The sequence below is a fragment of the Gossypium hirsutum genome, chromosome A09 (genome assembly GCF_007990345.1).
Source record: "Gossypium hirsutum isolate 1008001.06 chromosome A09, Gossypium_hirsutum_v2.1, whole genome shotgun sequence".
NCBI classification, from domain to species: Eukaryota; Viridiplantae; Streptophyta; class Magnoliopsida; order Malvales; family Malvaceae; genus Gossypium; species Gossypium hirsutum.
The window spans coordinates 24,663,257-24,670,034 of NC_053432.1; the positions used below are offsets into that span (position 1 = coordinate 24,663,257).

General features: G+C 29.2%; 1 long non-coding RNA gene across 1 annotated transcript; it reads right to left on the bottom strand.

Annotated features, from left to right (window-relative positions):
- Nucleotides 1-1,737: 1,737 nt before the first annotated feature.
- LOC121206643 (uncharacterized) lies at nucleotides 1,738-4,615 on the bottom strand. Its single transcript, XR_005901728.1, has 3 exons — nucleotides 4,446-4,615; nucleotides 2,263-2,377; nucleotides 1,738-2,083 (listed from the first exon to the last, which is right to left on the bottom strand). It is a non-coding gene; the product is annotated as an uncharacterized lncRNA (long non-coding RNA).
- Between the last annotated feature and the right edge of the window lie 2,163 nt (nucleotides 4,616-6,778).

Here is a 6,778-nt window from a genome sequence, read left to right on the forward strand (position 1 = left end):
TTAATATGTTTATCAAATCAAGGTTAATTAATTTTATTATAATTTTCATGTTTAGTTTGTATTTATTTTAATTTTTATAATTTTTTTTTATATCTATATGTCAGTTTTTCTATAATATATCTAAATAAAATAGACATAATGACTTATTTGGTCTTTTAACTTTATAAAAGAAATATTTTAACCCACCAATTAAATTTTCACCTCTTTTTAACTTTTGCATTTGTACTATTTGTTAAATCATCCTAAAATAAATAAAAAAATTAATGTCTATTAACTTTGCTGATGTGATGGATATAATATCAGTAATGAATTAACTTTTTAAATTTAAAATTTTTAAAAATGAAAAAGATCATTTTTGAAATTCTAAAATTATTATATCATAAAATTATAAAACATTTTTTTAATTTAAAAATAATTAATTGTTTAAATATCGAAAAAGTTAACTAAATATTTCATTTATTTTTAGTAAAACTACATATTTCATTTATTTTTTAGTAAAACTAAATATTTTCATTTACTTTTTACTAATTTGACAGACAGTACAAATTATGAACTAAAATAAGCGAAAAATAAATAAAAGACCAGATAAGTCATTATGCTATAAAATATTATAATCATTGTGTATTAAGATTATTTATTTATTAATATTATATATATTTCATATTATATAATCTAAGAAAATTCGATCAGATCCTGAGTATACCTAGTCAACATTTTGTTCCAAGTCTTAAAGAAGGCATCAGTGTCCACAAACTTAACAATCCCTTGAGAAATATTCTTCATTTAAACCATAGCTACATTTCTATCAATCTGGTGCACAATAGGTGAACTGCATATATTACAGGATAATCTCATTTAATGATGAACAAATTCCCATATTTTGCTTGTAGTTAACAATACCTTTTCTTCACAGTAAATAACAACATAAAATGTTAGGAGTAACACAATACTCAATACAAACATGCCAAACTAGGAATATGATGTACAATTTTAAGTCAAAAGGGATAAAAAATACATAACTATAGTTTCTTTTTCTTTGGCACCAAAATAGCATCAAACTACCACAAAAGGATGTCAAAGAGTCGGCCTGAACATCTCAGACATAGTACAGATGACTTCTACAATCCATTAGCTGTCCTGCAGAAGATCTTGAGGCAAAGTTGCATTGCCTTCATCTTTTTCTTCTTTGATACCTAAGATGAACGAATCAACATCATACCTCTTCAAGGAAATTTTTGTTTTACTCAATTATAATGTGCTTTTATGCTCCTTAAAACTCATACCACTCCATCTGTTTCAGTAAACCAGGCTTAAAACTATCAACCACAGATAAACAAGATAGTAAATCATAACGAGTTATCAACTAAAGAGTAATATGATGGAATGTTGGAGGAAATAGCAGTGTGAACCTTCATGCTGTAGAACGAGATATATATATGATCTTAGTACATCTTACTTGTTTCTGTTTACTTGCTAAATAATTGAATGAGTACTAAAGAAACTAAGAGAACCATACATATATGAATGGAACCAAGAGAAAATGACACAAGAAAATGACAATTCCTAACTATAACGTAAAGCAGAAGTTTAGATGCAATAACCCTTTTATGAATTTCAACATTGTGAATCTTTCAACAGACACAACAAAGCTAAATCCTAAGCATTTCAACACTCAACCTCACACCCTAGTTTTACTAGGAAAACAAGAAAGGGTTTTGGTGTTTAACAATAAAAAGGTTTTCTACTAGAACAAACCTTGTACAATTCAATCTGACAAGGATTTGCACAATTTTACTCTAATGAAAGATAAACTGATAAAGCAAGTCATCAAAAACACTAATCAACTTTAACTATAGTAAAACCATTTTCAATATTCCAAGGGAAAAGGACTATTTAGCAACAATAGTTAGCAAACCTTCTTCCATAGGATCATCATCATCATCAGAAGATGTCCAACCACTAGACTGCCCAATTGTTTTTTTGCTCGAGGAAGCCACATCCTTCAAAGCAGATCGCAACTCCTCTGCATCCATAGCATCAGCGATACAATCATTGAAACCATGCCCTACAGGAGACAAAGACCCTGCAAATCAAGAGCCAGATTGCAATGTGAAAATGCAATTCAACTTTCAGAATAAAGTTCTAACCCAAAGCAGAAATAAATTAAAAATAAAGCTAGTTCAACACCAATTTGTGAATAATTACACAAGTATCTAAGCATGAAATACTAAACTTATGTAGAAGGGTAAACACTATGCATACCATCATCATCATCAATCATGGGATGGTACGGTGTCTTGGGTTCAATTATTTTCTTCCTTACAGGTTTGTTTGCTTCAATTTCTACAAATTCTCCTCATTCCATCTTACACGCCTACTGTTACCCCAACAGAGAATTATTACTAATTAGATCCAAAACACAACTAAGAAAAATGTAACTATAAAAAGGAAAAAAAAAAACAATAATTCTTTCTTCAGAAGCAAATTAAAATAAAATTGGGACATAAAAATGAATACTTATAATGCAAAATGGGAACATACTACAAAAGGTTAATACTTGACTCAAGAAACTAGATCTAGACTCCAGCCATACCTAACCAAGGGGCTAGTTTCTAGATGTGTTTACTAGTCCTTCCTTATTAGTGCTACATCCACATAATGCACTGTTACTCATCACATCATATAAATAACTAAAATGAGCACATTTACCCCATTTTCATTGGTGCAACAGGCTTACCTACAGTTAATAACTACTACAAATTAAGAGTCTTTTCTTAAATGAACAAATAACTCATGAATACTAATTATTTTGAACAATTTGCAAGGTCAATATATTAAAGAAAGCCACAACAAGAATGATGTGGTGTATGAGAGAAAACCACAGTGATGTGAAGGAGTAATGCTGAACAAACAAGTAAGAAAACAGTTGAAACCCTGGAAAACTGAGGGTAAAAAAACCCTTAAATTCCTTTAAATTAATTCAAAGAAAAAAAATAAGAATGTTAAGATTGGTTTTGAAGCCTACAACTTATTTATATAGGCTTTCTTCTTGCAAGTAAAATTACTAGGCTTTTTTGCAAATAATTTTTTTTTATAGCCTTAGATATAAACCCTAAAGATACATGATAATCTTAGCCATGCATAAGATATCTAATACTCAATATATAAAAAACTGATAAAATGCCATAAAATAAATAAAGCTCCTTTGTTAAAGAACTACTTAGATAAAAGCTAAATAGGGAGAATAAAGGCTAATGATTGAAGCTGAAGAACTTGACATTGTTCAGAAAAGCAAGAAAATGCTTCAAATATACTAGTAGTTTCTTATCATATGCTATATAGAATAATGGTAAAAAAATTAATGAAAAAAGTTAGCCACCAATCATCCCATCCTATCCCCTTCTGAAAGGAAAAAGGAAACGAAACAAAATAAACACGGAAAATGTTCAGAATTACTTCATCTGGAAAACCACTGAGTGCCAACAACAAGCTCCAAATACTCCTGATCCATTAAAACATTACCATAAACACTTATTGACACTAATATATGGAAAATGAAGCATCTAAACTATTATGAAGTAAAACAGAGTGACATTGCTGATTCATTATAATAACCATTAATCAGGCTTGTTTCTGCTACTATTTTACGGAAAGCATAAGAATGGCAAAGTAAGAACCAAACCTGAAAGAGGCTGAAAGGTAAATAATGGTTTTAGTGAAAACACTACAAATTGAGAAATTAGGTATTGTTGTACTAGGAAACACCAAAGGTCAATATACCAAATTGTATCAAAAGCCTAGCTACTCAAATCTCGTACAAAACCATGTAAAACCACACAAAAAATGCTAATAGTGCCAAGTGATGAAGAATGTTACACATAAATTATTATGAAACAGGAAAAAAAAAACTTCAATAGATGCTTCATCATCAGAGAGTTCTTGGCAGCAAAAATCTCATTATCCTAGGGCCAAATTACTCAGCAACATTAACTAGCTTTGTTGAGTCAAAATGGATTATGTCTAAGCCACTGAACTATTGCACACATAGATTATCCCCCTCAAAAATTGAAAATCACTAATTACAAAAGAAGTTAGAATAATGAAGTAAAAGTACATACAAGTAATTAAACCAAAAATGAGAAGGATAGTAAAGGGTGAAATCTCAAATAAAAAGGAAACAATAATCCATTTGAATGAACTATAAAGAAACAAGTAATCCAATCCGCCGATTAATCCAATGAACTGCCATTGAACTCAGTTTGATTGTTGATAAAATGCAGGAATAAATACAAAAATAGTTTGAAACTATCAAATTAACTCCCAACAATCATTAACAAATCTAAATAAAAAAAGGCTTCCCATTTCTTTTCATTTTCACAAAATCAATTTCAGAAGGAAAAAGAAAAAAAAAATGAAAAAGGGGAATTGGTGAGAGAGAATCGCACCTTTCGATCGCTCCTCTCCTCTTGACGATCAAAGTTCCGCGAAAATGTCTACCCTGAGAGCTCAGTTTGTCCGCTTCAAAAATCATTTTCCTCATTTTTGCCCTTCGTGTTTTTCGCTTACCATTAACCGACCTCCACGAAAAGATACATATCATACCTATGATATCAGAAATAGGAAAAATAAAATATTTTTTAATTATTTAAATAGTTCATTTTACAGTTTGGAACTGAAATTTAAATTTGCATTTTAGTTTTGCAATTTATGATTTATAAATTTATTATTTTCAGTTTTTTAATTTAAAATTTTGAATTAATCTAATTTTATTAGTTAATTTTAATTTTGAATTTCAACTAAATCAATTTTTTTAATTTAATTAAAAAAGTATTTTTTTAATTTAATTATAATAAACTACAAAAATAGTCTTATATCTTTGCTTAATTTTAAGTTTTTATCATTGATAAAGAGTTAAGAATGAGATAGGAATCGCACTGACAAGATTTTATCTAGATGTCATGTATATTGTTATAAAATAATCAAATAAAAGAATAATAAAAACTAAATAATAGATCAAATCAACAGATAATTTTCTCATATCTTATTTTCACTCACACAAGGGTTGCATTTATAAGTCATTGTCATTCTATGCAACACAAATAAATAAAGCTTATTTAAGTGCTTTTAACATATACATTAAGCAACTTGCATATTTACTTTCATAACGAAATGATGGGGTTTATTCTAATAAATAAAGGGGTTAGAATATGGACATCCATATTTATATATTTGTAACACTCCCCTTTGGATGTCCATTAGAGAAAACTGTGTGCTATTTAAACATTTATTAGGAAAAACCTTGTGGGATAAAAATATAATGAAGGAAAAAAAGTGCACAATCTCCTACTACAAGTTGCCTCGTTAAAAGCCTTTACCAGGAAAATTCAGTGGGACAAAACCTTGGTTAAAGGAAAAGAATACTGTGTGTTTTAGACTCCCCATAATGGCAACATTACATTACATTTTTGAGCCAAACATAATAGGATTTTATAAGACATTACACAATCATTAACCTTTTCATAAGATTATGAATCATCCTATTTACTTACTTTCCATTCCATTCCAAATGCTTAGCATAAGCCTAAGCAACATTATCAATTCATGAGTTAGTGTATTTATCCATGATATAGGTAAATTCATCCATAGTATAAGTAGATTTCTCACATATAAGTAGATCATTTCACTCACCAATCCTTTTATATCATAATATTACATCCAATTATGAACTTACCCTTTCATTCCCTTTTCTTACCCGTTTCATTTGCATAATACAAAGCATAAGCATAAAAATCAATCATGACCACAAGCTTAGCACAAACCTAAAAAACATCATCAATACACAAGTTAGTGCATTTACACATAACTCTTTTGGGATTAACCACATGATAAACCATTTCCTGATAAAATTCATCATTTAATTCATACAACCTTTTTCATTAACATAAGCATATTTCCATTTGAAAACTTACCTTTTCAATCCTTTACATTGCCCGTTAAACCATTTAGAATATCTTCGGATACTTGGGAAAGCTCACATGAAGTGTGCTTAACATATAACTGTAACATTTCCTTTACATCGTTGCTCACACGAGCTATGGGTCGGAATGTAAGTTATACAATGCTACTCACACGAGCTGTGGAGTATCCGCAACAAATGCAGAACCTCATCTATCGGTAGGACATTCAAGACCAGCACCCAAAACATGAAATCGCTAATGACATGTCATTTATATCCTACGAATTCTTAAGGTTCAACCGGGACTCAACGTCCGTAAATTCATCATAGCATTGGTGTATTTGCGAACTAATTCAATTACATTAATATGACATAACAAACATTCAATTTATATAACATTAGTATAATAACAATTCATACGAACTTACCTGGTTAAATTGCAACAATGACTAAGAACAAGGGCTATTTGGAAATTTTCTCTTCTCCTCGATTTCCACTCATTCTTGATCTAAATTAATAATTTCATTCAATTCATTAATTCAGACAGCAAAAACCAAGTTATTTTATGCAATTAATTCCTTTTTTACATTTTTACAAAATTACTCTCAAATTTTACATTTTTATTCAATTTAGTCCCTAAGTCCAAAACATGCAAATTTACCATTTTTAGTTGAAATTCATGTTAGCCAGTTTTCCTTTAATCTTATAACAGCCCATATTTTTCCTCATTTCACACAATTTATATTAATTTTTTCTATTTCAACAATTTAATCCTTAATCATTAAATTCATCAAAAATCACTTAATAAAATACTTATAAATA